Genomic DNA, 19,611 nt, shown 5'->3' with positions numbered 1-19,611 from the left:
TTCTCGTACTCGGTTTGTGATCCGAGCCAGCGATGGCGGTGTCAAGGACGGAAAAACAGGTCGATAGCCGGGACAGGAGAGCAAAAACGTGGTCGGGGTCAGAAACAGGTCGTAATTCGGGTCGGGAGAGCAGACGTGGTCGGGATCAAAAAGAGGTCGAAACCCGGGACGGTAGAGTAGATGTGGTCAGGATCAAAAACGGGTCGAAGCCGGGGGACAGGCGGGAGCTAAAGATAGATAGATAGATACTTTATTCATCCCCGCAGGGAAATTCACATTTCCAGCAGCATCCCTGCGCTGAGAACAATACAATAATAAAATTCGGTAATATGCAATGTAGGGGGTGTGGTTTAATGTGGGCCTTTACTCTGCCGGGTGGAGTTAAAGAGCCTCATGGCATGAGGAAGAAAAGATCTCTTCAGTCTGTCTGTGGTACAATACAGTGAAAGCAGTCTGTTGTTGAAGCTGCTCTTCTGTCTGGATATGATGCTGTGTAGTGGATGTGATGAATTATCCATGATTGACCTCAGCTTTTCCAGTGCCTGTCTCTCAACTACTGTTGTCAGGCTGTCCAGCTCTATACCCACAACAGAGCTCACTTTCCTCGCCAGTTTATTGAGACGAGAGGCATCCTTCTTCATGACGCTGCCTCCCTAACACGCTGCCGCATAGAAGGGAGCGCTTGCCACAACTGTCTCATAGAATATTTTCAGGAGCTTTTTGCAGATGTTGAAGGAGGCCAGCCTTCTGAGGAAGTAAAAACGGGACAGGTGGGAGTCAGGGTCGAAAAAGGCTTGCCTAGAGTTAACTGAGGTTTGCATACGGACTGACAACAGGGGACAGACAGGACTGGGTTCAAATAGTGACAGGGAGCCAATCAGAACCCGCGGCAGTAATCATGACATTGTTATTGTGAGCTCTTAGTATCTTTCGATTTCATATAAAAAGCACAGTACACAGTACAAACAATTTTCCACGGCGTATTTAATTTTGTGCCGCGAACGCAAAGAGGCTTTTACACGTATTTTTTTGCAAGAAAATGAGCTACGGGGAAAGTGTCTTAGGAGGGAGAAGTTTTGTGAGTACAAACAGCAGTTGCCTTGGAGACGCAGAGGCAGAGAGAGGTTGAGGAGAATCAAGCGGAAAACTCTGCAGGCCACAGGACAGCAAAAAAAAAAACGGGCATGCGACGGTTGATGCTCGCGTGGATTACGCAATCTCACCTGCGAAAATCACAAGAAAATAAATCAAATACGTAGGATGATAACAAATATGGGACTGAGATGATATTCAGGGAGCTTCTTTTCATATGCTGATGAGCTGCATTTAATCGCGGCATTGCCTGATTCCTTGCGTATGAAAGGCGGGAGGAAACACTTCCAAAGACGTGCATTCAAATGAAATATTCAAGGCCTCTAATGAAATATTCTGTCAGTTTCTATGGGCAACACTACCAGCGCTGCTCTAAAAAAAAAGGAAAAAAGGGGCTGCTTTAATGAGTTGCACCAGCCGGCCTACTAAAGTGTTTAGTAGCCTTTTTTTTCATGCCATTTTCACTTATGGCAGGATAATGGACCTTTTGCAGTATGGCCATCGAGCAGGTATCAAGTCACAAGGAAAGCGGACACAGGGTTGGGTAGGGTGACTTTAACTTGATTACTTTCAATGACTTTTGGATTACTCCAATACCAAATAGGCTAATAAAAGACAAAAGAAACTAAATATGAATGAAATGACTCAATTTTGTGCAGGCTTCAGGAGTAACGGAATACATGGAACAGCAAAAATGATGTTGGCAGGCTGTTTGGATTTATTTTCATTTTGTTTCTGTCACATTTGATGTTAGTTTTGCCGGAGATCAAAGAGATCAAAGCCAGGAGAGAAAGCTTACCACGTGTTGTGAGTCATCATTTTATTCATATTTAGATTATTTTGTCTTTTATTAGCATATTTGGTATTGGAGTAATCCAAAAGTAATTGAAAGTAATCCAGTTAAAGTAACCCTACCCAACCCTGGGCGGACAACACTTTGCATCAATGATTCCAAAGAGGGTAATTTATATATTTAAGAGGATGAGAGTACACGCACACATATTTACATACACACACACACACACATATATATATATATATATATATATATATATATATATATATATATATATATATATATATATATATATATATATATATATATATATATATATATATATATATATATATATATATATATATATATATATATATATCGAGGTTATCGAGGTTAAATTAGGTTTTTTCATTTTCTTCAGGACAATAAAAATATGAATAAAATGACAAAATTTTGTGCATGCTTGGGGAGTAACGGAACACATGGAACGGCAAAAATGATGTTGGCAAGCTGTTTGGATTTATTTTCATTTTGTTTCTGTCGCATTTTATGTTAGTTTTGCCGGAGATCAAAGAGATCAAAGCCAGGAGAGAAAGCTTACCACGTGTTGTGAGTTGGGGCGGCAGTAGCTCAGGAGGTAGAGCGATCGTCTTAGGATTAAGGGATCCAGTTCGAATCCCGGCTTGTCCGTGTTACATGTCGAAGTGTCCTTGGGTAAGACACTGAACCCCCCAAAACCCCCAATAAGCAGGTTAGCGCCTTACAAGGCTGCAAGGCCGCTATTGGGAAATGTGAAGCACAATGTAAAGCGCTTTGGGAAGTCATTGACTTGAAAAGCGTTATAGAAATGCAGATCATTTCATTTCATTTCATTGTGAGTCATAATTGTATTCATATTTAGTTTCTTTTGTCTTTTATTAGCATATTTGGTATTGGAGTAATCCAAAAGTAATTGAAAGTAATCCAGTTAAAGTAACCCTACCCAACCCTGTCTAATTCTAATTGACGACACTTCCATCCATATATCCATCCATTTATTTACAGTAATGCCAGACCACCTGCTCCAGAAACGCATGTCGAACCTTCACTCAAAAATGCATCGATTGTTCGTTTCCACTGGAAACAAATGCTCAAATTGGTGATTAGGATTTAGAAAACGCAACGGTTCAGAGGGGAACCCATTAAAAAGAGTTCCATTCGAGTAATCAGAAGTTGTCTTGCAACATACCCGCCAAGAACGATGATTAAAACTCAACAGGAAGTGTTTGCGAGGCGGCATTGATAAGAAGCTCCACAGAGTCCGCATGCTTCTCCCACTCTGCATGGTTTTACCTCAGGATACAATCAAGGCTGCTGTTTTTCTCGCTCTCTTCGTACCCTGGCGATTACATTCCGAACAATGTTCCCTGTAATTTTCCTTACGGGTCTGAGTGTTCACACAAAGTCGGTGAGCAGCGCTTGAAACAACAGTGAGCAACCGTAATCCCAAGTGTGGCAAGATCATTAATCATCAAACATGTCCAAAACTTGACATCAAGTTACATTTTGCTGAGTTTCCGGCAATGCAAAATTATTTTTCTCTTTTGAATGAATTGACTCATGTACTATTGCAAACGTAAGTTTGTTCTTACAATTCTTTCACAAGATATCCATTTCTTTTTATTTCCTGATATATTTTGTCGCATAATATTAACATTTTTGGGGGCTTATTTAGTCGGTTGCACGATACAGAACTGTACTTAATCACATTTTTTTAGTGGAAGTACAATGTTGGCAACAAGATTCACTTGATATAATTGGAAATAATTTGAATGCAACACAAACTTTTTCCTCTTTTTTCCGTGTTTTTTTCTACTTTTTTTTAAATTCCTTTAAAAAAAATCTAATTGTGTTTATTTTTTCCGAGCTGTTCCTTTTTTCTTTTTGTTCTCTATTTACTTTTTTCCTACATTTCTTTCTTTTCTTTTTTTCTGTCTTTTTTCTCAATTTTTCCTTCTTTTTTCTCTTCCTTTTGTTTGTTTTTTTCTCAGCTTTTCACAACTTTTTTCATTTTGGTATCTTTTTCTTTTTTGTTCTATTCTCCCCTTCCTGTAAGTCGATTTGGATAATTTTACATAATATTTGGTCATGTTGGGATTAAAGAAGCAAAAACAACCCGAAGAGCCGTTTAGGACCCGTAGGGGCCGATTCCTTTTAGTGAGCCGAGCCGAAGAAGCCGGTTCCCTGACAAACTCTACAAACTTTACTCAACTTCGTTCTCCTTCGACTCGACTTCAAAATACCGCATTTAGAAAACAGCGTCAGGGGAACCTGTGTATTTTTACCTTCATGCACTGTAACTTTGACTTAATTCGCTTCTTAATTAGTCATTTTGAGCCCTCATTTTTGTGCGCTGGCTAGATTTTCTTTTGCGCTGAGAATGTGCGAGCAGTGCGCAATTGCGCACGCGTGCAGTTTAGAGGGAGCACTGATTCCGAACCTTTTTAAAAGCCGACCGGATGAACTGCAGCATTGTGAAGTCATTTAACACTTCAGCTACTCTCCGCTTGCCATAATTAAAATGTCCTGTGAGTTACGAATCAACTCGTTTGGATATGAAAATGAGAAAAATAAGCACTTTAATGAGTACTTTTTCTGAGGGTGAAGTTAATGGTGTTCCGCACGCATCCCACCTCGGAGGTGTCGTGAAAAGTTTGGCAGCGATAAAACGCAATCTGCGCGGGACGTGATCGCTCTTAAATGTCTTATTATTGTGATGGACCCGAGTGGATGACGGCTGAACAGATTGGAACGATTCTCCTCCATGTCACTGTTGTAGCAAGCCTGCTTTCGGTTAACAAAAGCGGGAAACGGGGATAGTTGAGCGTCGAGCGGAATGTCGATTTCCTATATGTAGGGTGAAAATTCAGAGGATTCCTTTTAACCTAAAGAATCTTAGACATTTTATGCAGTGGGAAGTGCATTTCACACCCAGGCCTTCAGTGATGGCCAGTGTTGGGAACAACACCGTTATGAATAACAGCAGTGTTCATTTGACCTGTGAAAAGTGATGGGTCCCGGGGACTCGCATGCTCAAAAATCTATGGGTCCCAACAGAGATGTATGGGTCCCCAAAATTTAGTGTTATCGGGGTTGAAATTGTAAATCGGCGACAAATATATAAATAAATATATAAATCTATATATTCATTCCGTTTTAATCTCATCTCATCTCATCAGCTGCACCGCTTATCCTCAGTAGGGTCGCGGGGATGCTGGAGCCCATCCCAGCAATCATCGGGCAGTGGGCAAGGGACACCCTGGACTGGTTGCCAGCCAATCGCAGGGCACACAGGGACAGACAACTCACTCGCTCAGTCACACCTAGGGACAATTTGGACTGGCCAATTCACCTGAAATGCATGTTTTTGGAATGTGGGAGGAAAACCGGAGTGCCCGGAGGAAACCCACGCAAACACGGGGAGAACATACAAACTCCGCATAGTAAGGCCGGGAGCTGGATTTGAACCCACTCAGGAGGTTCCCACGACCTCAGAACTGTGCCGCACACGCGCTAACCACTGCGCCGCCGTGCTTCCGCTTTAATAAACACACTTAAATGGTAACACAAAGCAGTTATCACTTCAGATTTTTCAGTTCACAAAAAGATTGTACATTATACAAAATAATATTGCTGAAATATTAGTCTATATATTCATACAGTTTTAATCACTTCAGATTTTTCAGTTCATATATTCTTCGTGGTTTGCTGTCCCGCCACAGTTGTAATGCCTTCTCAAGGTCCAATTGCAGCAACGGAATTTCCATAGCTAATTTGTGGTTTTCATTGTCGTTGTACCGATCCAATGTGCTTTTCTGAAAGTTCGTATTGCGAAATGATTCATGCAATCCAGTTTTTGTCACGCTGGGTGCACGCATCACAGAACATCTAGCCTCCATTACTATCCTCCTCATAGCGTAACCATGAATATATTGAGTCCATTTAGGCAGAAAAGTCCTTTTCTTGCTAGGAGTATTCTTTTGTTTATCTTTCGTCGAATCGTTCGCTTCAAAACATGTGTTTTCCTTGCCTTCGCGGTCTTCTGAAGAATTTCTCCGCCGTTTTTTCGTGCCAAAATTATTGACGATGTTACCACTTTCTGTATAATGTTTTGACTTATTACCGACACTGAAGAAATTACCTTTTTTTGTTTGTTGATTTGCACCTAATACCAACTGCATTTACGGAGGCATACTTCTCTTTCACTCGACAACCACCAAAACAATGACGTCATCTCGAAACAAGGGTGTATTAGCAATGCAAGCTGATATTAAATATTTAGAAACTGTCAAAGTATTCAGGTGCAAAATATAATTAGATTACATGATTCAGATATTTTTCTAGGCCAGCAGAGAAGGCTTTGCAGGCCCTGACGTCCACCACTGGTCATTTTGTAGAAACATCTAGAAAGTGTTTTAGTTACTGTGAGTATGTCATAATATTGTTTCCTTTTAGGCGTAAACTGATTACAAAAAGTAAAAAAGTACAGGCATTGTGCTTGTTTCTGTTTGGGCTGGAAACTTTTGGTGCAAAAGATCTGCTTTCCAACCAGATTACCTCACTTTGGGAATTCAAAGTGCTCTACAAGGTTATTTCCGCAACTCTTTCTGACAGTGTCTCCTGCTTTAGTATAAAAGGGGAATCCATTTCATCCAGAAGTGTTTCTTCCTCCCATCATCGCGAGCTCGCCACACGACGAGAAATGGACATTATCATTCATTTGGGATGGCAATTCTGTCCGGCGGTCAATGGCAATCCAATCATGCTGCTTTTGCACAGTTTTTGCAGTTTATCAGCTCCGGCGGGAAACGTCTGGCAATCCTAAACGCTCCCTCTGTCACTAAGTATTGATGTGATGTTTCCCTTAAAAAGAAAGGCTGGGATCAGAACTTTAACACCACAATTGTAGGATCATCAATTGACTTCATTGCATTCTATTCACACTTCTTTAAACTGTTGTACTATATAATTCAAGTAGCCATATAAAATGCCGCTTTTCCACTCAATAGAGTCATTTTGTGGAGTTTCTATATACAGTGCATCCGGAAAGTATTCACAGCGCTTCCCTTTTTCCACATTTTGTTATGTTACAGCCTCATTCCAAATTGTATTAATTTAATCTCTTATCTCAAAATTCTACACAAAATACTCCATTATGACAATGTGAAAAAGTTTTTTTTTTTACTTTTTTTGAATTTATTAAAAATAGAAAACTAAGAAATCACATTTACATAAGTATTCACCGCCTTTAGTTAATACTTTGTTGATCCACCTTTGGCAGAAAATACAGCCTCAAGTCTTTTTTAATATGATCCCACAAGTTTAGCACACCTATCTTTAGGCAGTTTTGCCCATTCTTCTTTGCTTGTTGCTTCTTCCCCGATCGCTCAGTTTAGAAGGCCTGGTGGTTCCAAATGTCTTCCATTTATGAATAATGGAGGCCACTGTGCTCATTGGGACCTTCAAACCAGCATACATTTTTCTGTATCCTTCCCCAGATTTGTGCCTCAAGACAATCCTGTCTCGCAGGTCTACAGACAGTTCTTTTGACTTCATGCTTGGTGTTTGTGCTCTGACATGCACACTCAACTGTGGGACCTTATATAGACCGGTGTGTGCCTTTCCAAATCATGTCCAATCAACTGAATTTACTGCAGGTGGACTCCAATTAAGCTGTAGAAAGATCTCAAGGATGATCAGTGGAAAAAAGATGCACTTGAGCTCAATTTTGAGCCTCATGGCAAAGGCTGTGAATACTTATGTAAATGTGATTTCTTAGTTTTCTATTTTTAATAAATTCAAAAAAAGTAGAAAACATTTTCACATTGTCATAATGGAGTATTTTGTGTAGAATTTTGAGCTTGTGCGGCACAGTTCATGTCATGGGAACCTGTCGTGGGTTCAAATCCAGCTCCAGACTTCCTGTGCGGAGTTTGAATGTTCTCCCCGTGCTCGCGTGGGTTTCCTCCGGGCACTCCGGTTTCCTCCCACGTTCCAAAAACATGCATTTCAGGTGAATTGGCCGGTCCAAATTGTCCCTAGGTGTGAATGAGCAAAAGAGTTGTCTGTCCCTGTGTGCCCTGTGATTGGCTGGCAACCAGTTCAGGGTGTCCCCTGCCCACTGCCCGGAGATGGCTGGGATGGGCTCCAGCCCCCCCGCGACCCCAATGAGGATAAGCGGTACGGCTAATGAGATGAGATGAGATTAAATTAATACAATTTGGAACGAGGCTGTAACATAACAAAATGTGGAAAAAGTGAAGCGCTGTGAATACTTTCCGGATGCACTGTAAGGCTATACTACAACAACTTCTGGCTGAAGCACAGTGATGGAAATTCTAGACCACTAAATGGATGTTTTGTGAGGGTTTCACATTAATTACATGTCAGTGTACCTAGGTAACAAAAGGCTAATGGCTAATGTAAAAAATAGGCTGTCTGAGTTCTTTCTATTCCGTTTCCATTGTTGAATGGACGTTCCTAGGTATTCCATTGTGTAGCGCAACAATCAGCCCAAGTCAAATTGGGAAAGACTTCAGCTCGCCGAGCAAGATTGAAATGGATGGTTTGATGCCTGGAATTAACCTAATAAACAGATATGCTCTACAATACAATAACGTGACTAGCAAATTAACCTGTTATGGCCTGATCGAAAATGAATGCATAGAATTCTAACTTTCTCCCGAGAAGAATGAAAATGCTCGGAGTGACTAACTTTATCGACATATGTGTCACGGACCAGGGAAGGAAACGGGACCCAACCAATGTTCCCTGTAATTTTCCACGGGTCTGAGCATTCACACAAAGTTGGTGAGCAGCGCTTGAAACAACAGTGAGCAACAGCAATCCCAAGTGGGGCAAGATCATTCATTATCAAACATGTCCAAAACTTGACATCAAGTTACATTTTGCTGAGTTTCCGGCAATGCAAAATTATTTTTCTCTTTTGAATGAATTGACTCATGTACTATTGCAAAGGTTGTGCGGCCTACAAACCTCGTTTGTTCTTACAATTCTTTCACAAGATATCCGTTTCTTTTAATTTCCTAATATATTTTGTCGCATAATATTAACATTTTGGGGGGCTTATTTAGTCGGTTGTAAGATACAGAACTGTACTTAATCACATTTTTAGTGGAAGTACAATGTTGGCAACAAGATTCATTTGGTATGATTGGAAATTATTTGAATGCAACACAAACTTTTTCTTCTTTTTTCCGTGTTTTTTTTAAATTCCTTTAAAAAATCTCATTGTGTTTATTTTTTCCGAGCTGTTACTTTTTTCTTTTTGTTCTCTATTTACTTTTTTCCTACATTTCTTTTTTTTCTGGCTTTTTCTAAATTTTTCCTTCTTTTTTTCTCTTCCTTTTGTTTCTTTTTTTCTCAGCTTTTCACTACTTTTTCATTTTGGTATTTTTTCTTTTTTGTTTTATTCCCCCCTTCCTTTAAGTCATTCTGTGCATAATTTTACATAATATTTGGTCATGTTGGGATTAAAGAGGCAAAAACAACCCGAAGAACCGTTTAGGACCCGAAAAAGCCGGTTCCTTTTAGTGAGCCGAGCCGAAGAAGCCAGTTCCCGGACAAACTCTACTAACTTTATTCAACTTCGTTCTCCTTCGACTCGACTTCAAAATACCGCATTTACGACACAACATCAGGGGAACCCGTGTATTTTTACCTTCATGCACTGTAACTTTGACTTGAGTCGCTTCTTAATTAGTCATTTTGAGCCCTCATTTTTGTGCGCTGGCTAGATTTTCTTGTGAGCTGAGAATGTGCGAGCAGTGCGCAATTGCGCACGCGCGCAGCTTAGAGGAAACATTAGACCCAACAGCGTTCGTTTTACTCAGCTTTATCTAGAAGGATGATCCGGTGATTGTCGGCCACGGGTAGCAGATCGCTGGGAACACGGAAGTGGTACTTCCGTGTCGATCGAAGGCAATGTCGAGAGCCAGGAAAAAACAGGTCAATGGCCGGGACGGAGGAGCAAAAACGTGAACAGGTTCAGAAAAGAGGTCGGCAACGGGAATCAGAAGGAAAACAGAACAGGATAGAGTCAGGAGTCAAAAAGGCTTGCCTTGCGCGTAGCGAAGGTTCGCAGACGATCCGACAAATGTTGGGTTTAAAAAAGAGGACGCAGCCAATCAAGGTCCGCGGCTATTAGCGCCAACGGAGCAGACTCAGTAATCTCAACATTATGTCCTAAATTCCATATGCGGTTGAACATGCAGTATTTCACAAGCACCTTGCTTGAGACTCATCGTCTTTCTAAACTGACCCACTTTCTGTTTAGCTTGAAAAAGCACACACACAAAACCTCAATATAACTCAAAATACTCATTATAATGCTTTCCCTCACATTTCATTTGGCTTGGAACGTATCCTGCATTCGTGGATGCAGCACTTTGTCTCCAAGTAGCAACATGGAAACCAATTAATCACCTAAAGAAAGAGGTTCTATTTATAATGCGTGGTAATTAGTACGGCATGCTGAGAACCAAATGAGTTGGTTGTTTGGTGATCAAAGATGATTTATTGGGAGAATTTCAAGAGTTAATACAAAAGATTCTGCCTTTTCATTTTCAGGAACTTTCATGGTTCTGGTCTGAAAAATAAACAAAAGTGTGTGTGTGTCAGGAATAGCTTATAAAAAGGTTTAAAAATAAATATCAAGGCTACCGTGTCATGCAATTCATCTTAAAAGTACCACTGGTGTAGCATATGTTGCTGTCATGACATGAAAGCTTTTGGACAATGCTGCCATTATTGGTCGCCTTCTGCTTTGGAGGTTTGAAGGCACTCAAGACCTTACCAAGCCTCCTTTGCAGACTAATAGGATTGGCGGTGCAGAGGATGGGGTTTTATGTTGACAAGTTTGACAGAATTCGATAACCGGGATAGTGCCTGGTGTCACATTACTTACCCGATATCTAGCATCAAAAGTTTGTAGCTGGTTCAGAATGCAGCAGCTAGACTTTTGACTAAGACCAAAAAGTTTGAGCATATTACTCCTGTATTGGCTAACTTGCACTGGCTTCTAGTCCACTTAAGATGTGACTTTAAGGTTCTCTTATTAACATATAAATGGTTGCATGGACCTGCACCCTCTTATCTCTCTGATTTGATTTTCCCCTATGTTCCTGCACGGAGTCTGCGCTCGGAAAATGCCGGTCTACTTGTGACTCCGAGAGCCAAGAAGTCTGCAGGCTTGAGAGCGTTCTCCATCCGGGCCCCGGTGCTATGGAATGCCCTGCCTCCGGCGATAAGATCTGCAACCTCAATGGAAGTTTATAAATCGAGGTTTAAGACACACTTCTATTCCAAAGCTTATGATTGATGCCCACCTCATATTCTGTATTGTCCTGTCTTTTTCCGACTGCCTGCCTGGTGGTGATACGAAGGAGAAGGACGATTTGAGATGAGTCAGCGGACCAGCGTTTGACCTGAAGCATGTGAACGCCTGCATGGACCAGCTGGCAGAGATGGGAAGCTGCGTCGTGGCCGTCACAGACTTTCTGGACTAGTTTACAGGCTGGGGGCGTCGCTGCTGTCATGCACTTTACGGACACATTTTCAACATGTTACCTAGTGTTTACCATGTTTGTGTACTGGAATGCTAAGTGTAATTCACCCTGGTCATCCTGAAAGGGGGATACCACTTGTGAGGTCCCTTCTCAAGGTTTCTCTTTTTCATCACGCTGAGGTTTTGAGTTGTTCCTTGCCCGCATGTTGGTTTAAGATCAGGTAATTGTGTCATTGTAATCCTGTGCAGTCCTTTGAGATATTTTTGTGATTAAAGGCTATATAAATAAATTTGACTTGACTTAAAAATGTTTTTTCCTGCATACCCTATGTTCTGCTTTTGAGGAACATATTGACCGGTCTTGGAGTGGCCTCATGTGATTAACATGTTAACTTTGTTTCTGGAAAGAAAGAAAGATGCAGAACTTCGACAGCAGCATAGACATTGGATTTCAAACGCTCGTTGCCCATCTTTTTGTTGTAATGATTAAAAATGCTTGAGTCTAAATTGCTCTTCTTCCGATGAGGCCTCAGCAGAGCAGTCTTAAAGGTGGCATGGAAAACCCCGTCTGGAGGGAGCAATTGGCTATACAGTGGAACTTCGGTTCTCGACCATAATCCGTTCCAGAACCCTGTTCGAAAACCGATTTGTTCGATCACCGAAATTATTTTTCCCATTAAAAATAATGTAAATCGTTTTAATCCGTTCCAACACCCTGAATGTTTACCTTGAATGTTTAACGGAAACATAAAGCTGACCCAGGCTAATTGTACGTTCGCGTTATCGTAATCTTCTGTCCGAAAGATTACGCTCACATGAACATGTAAAAATAAAAAAATCAGGTCGTTAACAAGTCATTTAGCACCCGGGTCTCCCCAACAAGTGGTGAGCGGTTCATTGGAAAGGGGGCTCCGTTCCAACACCCTGAAAGTTGGGCTCCGTTCCAACACCCTGAATGTTTACCTTGAATGTTCAACGTAAACATAAAGCTAACCGAGGCTAATCGTACGTTCGCGTTATCGTAATCTTCCATACAAAAGATTACGCTAACATGAACGTGTAAAAATAGAAAAAAAGGATAAAGAAAAGAATTATGAATAGGATTTCTTACCTTTGTGGTGGTCAGCAGAAGGCGCAGGCAAGATCAGACACTCGCACACCTCCCTCATATTTTGCTATTATTTCTTTCTTAAATGCAATAGTTGTACGCACTACTTTTCTTTTTTCACCTGTAGCAACTTTGCTGCTTGCACTTACTTTCTTCGGAGGCATAATTAGGGGCTAAATCACTTCGTACACCTATATTAAAAGCGAAAGCAAAACGAAGCACGTCCGCACGCGATAACAGTTGGTCACAAAAAGAGCCATCTACACCAGTACGCGGCTCAGCATCGCACCTTAGCATACGCACTCACGCATTACCAGCGTTCAAATTCCGATATTTTGACCGAACAGCGAAGCAAGAATTTCTCGAAATTTTTGGTCGGACTCCGATTCGTTCGAACTGAGAGGCGTTCGAAAACCGAGGTTCCACTGTATTTCAAATCTGTTCCTCAAAGTATCCATGAAATGACCTTAAAGGAGAAGTGGGACTGAGATCTTAAGGGGAGGTTGTTGGGTTGACTTGTGAGAAAACTCGACCAAGTATCTTTACTTCAACCAAGGCAAAACTTTCCAGTGTTTCCTGAGGTAAAATCAATTGTCCAGCTATTGTAGATCTTACAGTGTGAGTGTTTTATTGTAGATTCTGATTTGCTGAAAGCATGTTTCCCCGTGTACTGGATCACATTTTTTCTCTACCTTTATTTAGCAATCCTGCATTGTCTTTTGTGGTAGTTGATCGTACTGTTTCTCCATGGAGGATTAGCTTTTCTAGTTATTGTTTTAATAAACAATTGAGATATGTGATAAGTGCTGATTTTAGATTTCTGTTAAAGCGATCAACAACAAAGTCACAGGGTGCACGTGAGATGTCTGCGGGAGTGCCTTTAAAAAACTCTATAAAACTTGCAGTATTATTACCTCTCTGTTCTCACCGAGGCCACCCGGTAATTAAAAGCACTGATGTTAAAACAGACACAGTAGTGATCGAAAAAAGCCAGATAGACAACAGAAGACACTCGCGCTTGAGCCATACGTAACTACGGGATCAAAAAGTGTGTCCTCTGCTGTGTGACATGCTGTTTGAAATCTAAGTACCGTATTTTCCGCACTATAAGGCGCACCGTGTTATAAGGCGCACCTTCAATGAATGATATATTTTAAAACGTTTTCCATACATAAGGCGCACCGCATTATAAGGCACTACAGTAGAGGCTGTAGTTACGCTATGCAACCGTTAGATGGTGCCGCGCTAAAGGGAATGTCAACAAAACAGTCAGATAGGTCAGTCAAACTTTATTAATAGATAACAAACAAGCTTTCCACAACTCCATTCACTCCCAAAATGAATAAACAGCTGTTTTATTATTTTCTCTGAGGTAAAGCATTTTCGTGACCCATCTTTAACATCTTTGAACAACAGCAAGGCATAACATTTTACTTTTCCTCCATTTAGTCAACACGCAAAAAGCCGTCTGATACTGTTATGATAAATTAAACGTTAGTGCAATCGCAATATAGCGACACTCGTAATGTGCAAAAACAATAACAGGTGCAAAACAATAACAATAAAGCAATAACATAATAACTGTAAAATGTAAAACGTAAACACACAAAAGAAAAACATGAAGCTCACTCTGTCAGCTCATCATCTACGAATCCCTTGAATTCAATTCTTCTTCTGCAGTGTTCGAATTGACCATCTCAGTGAATGGGCCATCCAACACGTCCGTCTCCGTCTCATCAAGGTCGTCATTAATTGAGTGAGTGTCGCTGTTGTTGTCTGGCAGTTCGGGGACAATTCAACAACCCACTGTTCAAGTGTGTCCTCTAACTGTGGCCATCTCGCTTTATTGCCACAGAAACTTTGTTTAGTCTTCTTTACTTGGCGCAGCTCATCCTCATGCTTCCTCCACTTCCGCACCATCGATTCATTAATGTTAAACTCTCTTGCTGCTGCTCTATTTCCGTGTTCTACTGCGTGACTGATCGCCTTGAGTTTAAACTCTGCGTTGTAAGCGTGTCTCTTAATAGGAGCCATTTCAGGGTCTTTATACAAACGCACAAATAAAAGAGAATCGTTGTTTAATATTTCCCAGTATGCATAGCGCACTTCTTTTTCCGCGCAAAAAATGGAATCGGTGGTTGCGAGACCTGTCGCGGCTCAATATTGATCCATATATATAAGGCGCACCGGATTATAAGGCGCATAGTCAGCTTTTTTAAAAAAAAAATGATTTTAGGTGCGCCTTATAGTGCAGAAAATACGGTAGTTTAAAAGGTTTACAAAATCTCTGGACAGTGTGTCCTAGGCGCTGTCTGCATGTACATTAAATTCACCCGCAGTTAAAATGTAATCATAGGAAGAGTGTAAAATTGTCAAAAACTCACTGATGAATAAAGTAGATGTGCGGGGAGGTCTGTAGAGTTACGCAGAGAAATGCACATATAGTGTCCATCCATTATCTGCACCGCTTATCCTCAGTAGGGTCACGGGGGTGCTGGAGCCCATCCCAGGCATCCTCGGACAGTGGGCAGGGGACGCCCTGAACTGGTTGCCAGCCAGTCACAGGGCACACAGGGACAGACAATCCGCTCGCTCATTCACATCTAGGGACAATTTGGACCGGTCAATTCACCTGACATGCATGTTTTTGGAATGTGGGAGGAAACCCACGCAAGGACGGGGAGAACATGCAAACTCCACACACGAAAGTTTGACTGGCTAGACTACAAAACATTTATTCAAAAGAAAAATGTTGTCAAATAAATGATGAAATATGTTTACAGAAAAGTGTTTTTGTTTGGTTAGCAGACAGCTTTGCTTATTTTGTGTATATTTCTCATTTTACAATTGTTTTTCTAAGATCCATTTCAAAAATCATTTTTCTTATTGAACCATTTATTTTAATATGAAATATTAAAAGAAATCCCATATTTTAATTATTATTTTCTAAATTCACCACTTTTCAAAAAATACAGAAAATGTGCAATTATCTGCTAAGGTAACATGATTTTCTTTTGTACATTTAAAATGTCAATTACTAATACAAACCCTCTTTAATAAGTATATTTGAAAATAAAAATGCATTGTTTTAGAAATATTACATATTTAAAGTGATTATATTTTACTAATACTCATATAATGACGTCATTTAATATTTACATTTAATTAACTAATATGAGGGCAGCGCAGCAGGGCAGTGGTTAGTGCGTGTGCGGCACAGTTGTGAAGTCGTGAGATCGAACCTCCTGTGTGGAGTTTGCATGTTCTCCCTGTGCTTGTGTGGGTTTTCTCCGGGCACTCCGGTTTCCTCCCACATTCCAAAAACATGCATGTTAGGTTTATTTTCCGGTCAAAATTGTCCCCTAGGTGTGAATGAGCGAGCGATATGTCTGTCCATGTGCGCCCTGCGATTGGCTGGCAACCAGTTCAGGGTGTCCCCTGCCCACTGCCCGAAGATAACTGAGATGGGCTCCAGCACCCCCGCGACCCTACTGAGGATAAGCGGTGCTGATAATGGATGGATGGATAACTAATATGAATGCTTGGGCCAAAGATAATTAAAACAAAAATGATAGTGTGTGATGAAAACCTGACTCTCTCCCCATTTGGGTTAAAAATTATTTGGGCTTCGAGCAATCCTTACAAGTGTCGGCTTTTTCAATGACATTCCCAAACTTGACAGCTTTGTTACGAGAACATATGGGAAAAAATGCTTTCCCAATAGCTTGTGTTACTCCAAAGTGTCTGCCCAGTGCCACCCATCAAGTGTGAAATTAAACTTTGGCTCTTCTGAAATGTGTGTGAAGCAATCTTGCCACCCCGCTGTTACATAAAAGTTGAGTTAATTTACATAAGACTGCACGTTTTTGCGCAATAATAAAGCCAGGGCACGGATGGAGGTTAAATTATCCAGTTGAATGCTGCAACCGTATTCAATCTGGATGTCTGAGAAACTCCAATGGAAGTTGTACCATCCCACCACAAAGTCTTATACCACAGAAAATTGTTCTAATACATAACATCATTGCAACGCCGCGAGCCGCAGCCTTTCCAGCAGTTTCGTGTTATTTCGCTTTTTTTGTGATTTATGGTTTTTATTGTCTGCTTCTATCTTTGGTGTTTTTCGTCTCGTTTCACAACTACACTTTGGATTACTTTCTATCCTATCGTTATGGGTTTTAATGCACAAAAATGCGTTTATTCGAGGAATCAACTCCTTGCCCTGAAGAATTCTCGTGCCGGCGTGATGAGGGGGCCCTGTCGTGGCTGCAGAGCCGGAGCTAAGGTGAAGGCTAAGCGGCTAGCAGCGTTATAAGCCTTCGGTACCATCCGTAATCATGGGAAATGTGAACTCTCTACCAAATAAGACCGACGAACAGGCTGTGCTGGTGAAAAACATCAAAGTGCACAGGGAGTGCAGTTTGCTGTGATTTACGGAAACGTGGCTCACGTCTAGCATCCCGGACGCTAACGTGGAGCTACCCGACTTTAGGGCTGTTAGGGCAGACAGAGACACAAAAGCCTGCGGGAAGCGGAGAGGAGGCGGAATCGCTATCTACGTGAACACGAGGTGGTGTAACCCTGGGCACAAGATTTCCATCTGCTGCAGGGACGTCGAACTTTTGGCCTAGCGTGTGACGTCATCCACAGCGCTGTTGCTAAACTACAACACAGCACCCCGAGGCCATCCTGTTAATAATCAATACAAGGATAATGCTGGAAGTGTGAATTTCCCTAAAGGGATGAATAAAGTATCTATCTATCTCTATCTATCTAAAACCTCCAAAAAATTGTTAACGTTGTAACGTTGTGATTTGTTAACTATAGTTCACGAGAGCAGTGTTTTTCAACCTTTTTTGAGCCAAGGCACACTTTTTATCGTTAAAAAAATCTCAAGGCACACAGTCCTTGTTTAAAAAAATGAATCCCGGAAATATTTTCATCTTATTGTTATTTTTGTTTCATTTTTTTTAGTTAAAATAATCATATTACTTAATATGACAGTATAGTTTTGTTATGATTACTGATGCAAGTCTGTCTCTTTTGCGCTAACTGCCTCGGACGCTGATTGGCTGCTGATCTCTTTTTAAACCCCCGTCTTCCTGTCAATGATTGTCAGTCCGTCTGTGAACATCAGCCCCGCGCTAGGCAGGCCCTTTCGACCCTGACTACCCGGTCCTGATTCCTGTTTGGCTCCGACTCCTTTTCTGAACTCGATTACGTTTCAGCTCCTCTGTCCCGGCCATCGACCAGTCCTTCCCCCGCTCTCGACACAGCCTTTACTTTGCTACACGTGACCAACGATTACCGGATCGTGGGCGCAAGCCTTTTCCTCCCTCTAAATAAAGCTAAGAAAAACGAACGCAAGTGGGTCCTGTCTCCGTTTCTGGTCTCTGTGACAAGTTTTTGTTATCTTCTGTGGTTATCGTGGCTCAGGAGATAATACATACTATTATTCGTTTTGGTGAATATTTTGCTGTCATTTTGAAATGTTTGTTTTTTAAAAACATAACATATAGTACATTTTTTACTACCATATTTCTTTGTTTAATAACATAATAATAAAAAATAAATTCGCAAAATCAAACTCTCAATTTTTTACATGTTTATCGTATCTGTGCAAAACTAAAACTCATAAAAAGAAAGGGCTATCCAGCCTTTTAGAGCAGAATGACTTCCTTACTTGAAGGCTTCTATCCCTGTTTTCTTTGTAAGTTCAAGACCCAGTGATCTCTTCTGCCTATTTTGAGTGTCTACTAAAGTTTAAACTATTTTTATTTAAAATTACATAAGTTATCAAATATATTTCCCTGCACTACCCCATGAGCATATTATTAATATATAAAAGGAGTGAAAAAAATGGCAATCTACTGCCACCTACTTATATGGATGTATGTTCTCCATCCGGGCCCCGGTGTTATGGAACGCCCTGCCTCCGGAGATAAGATCTGCAAACTCAATGGAAGTTTTTAAATCGAGGCTTAAGACACACTTTTATTCCAAAGCTTATGATTGATGCCCACCTCATATTCTGTATTGTCCGGTCTTTTATCGACTGCCTGCCTGGTGGTGATACGAAGGAGAAGGACGATTTGGAGATGAGTCAGCGGACCAGCGTTTGACCTGAAGCATGTGAACGCTTGCACGGACCAGCTGGCAGAGATGGGAAACTGCGTCGTGGCCGTCATAGACTTTTTGGACTGGTTTACAGGCTAGGGGCGTCGCTGCTGTCATGCACTTTACGGACAAGTTTTCAACATGTTACCTAGTGTTTACTATGCTTGTGTATAGTAATGCTAATTGTGATTCACCCTGGTCATGCTGGAAGAGGGATTGCCACTTGTGAGGTCCTTTCTCAAGGTTTCTCTTTTTCCTCTCGCTGAGGTTTTGAGTTTTTCCTTTCCCGCATGTTGGTTTAAGATCAGGTAATTGTGTCACTGTAATCCTGTGCAGTCCTTTGAGACATTTTTTGTGATTAAGGGCGTCAGTAGTGTGCCCGCTTTGAGACTGGGAGGTCGCTGGTTCGCGCCTCGGCCGAGACATACCTAATTGGTATAATGGCGGCGCCCTCTGTTGGCTGCGGCTGCATCGACTCGCTACAACGGGTCAGGTGTATCGACATTTCGTTCTGTGTACATTGTTACAAAGAATGACAATACAAAGGAAATTATTATTATTATTATTATAAATAAATGTGACTTGATGAAATCAAAGATACTAAACAGCGGCATGCTTTTTTCACAAAGATAAAATTGGTCAGTTCCTTGCGGCACACTAGACAAGGTCTCACGGCACGCTAGTGTTCCCTGGCACACTGGTAGAAAAACACTGCACTAGAGGCATTGCATGCCCTAGCTCTGGCCTTGGTTGTCATGGTAACAAAAGTCAGCATGAAGAGAGCCTTCTTCCCAAACTTTTCAATTCCACTCCCTCTACCTAAGAGCCTAAGCTTCTCCTTTTTTTTTTTTTTTTAAAAAGAGACATCCTGTTTATTCAAACAGTTTTTTAAAGTCAAACTTGTGTATGAAAGATAACCCCCGAAAATATTTCAGCTGTTTGAGGCCTTTT

This window comes from Urocampus carinirostris, chromosome 4 (genome assembly GCF_059441175.1).
Source record: "Urocampus carinirostris isolate Australia breed hairy pipefish chromosome 4, RoL_Ucar_1.0, whole genome shotgun sequence".
In the NCBI taxonomy this organism is placed as follows: Eukaryota; Metazoa; Chordata; class Actinopteri; order Syngnathiformes; family Syngnathidae; genus Urocampus; species Urocampus carinirostris.
Note: the sequence above shows the minus strand (reverse complement) of the source record.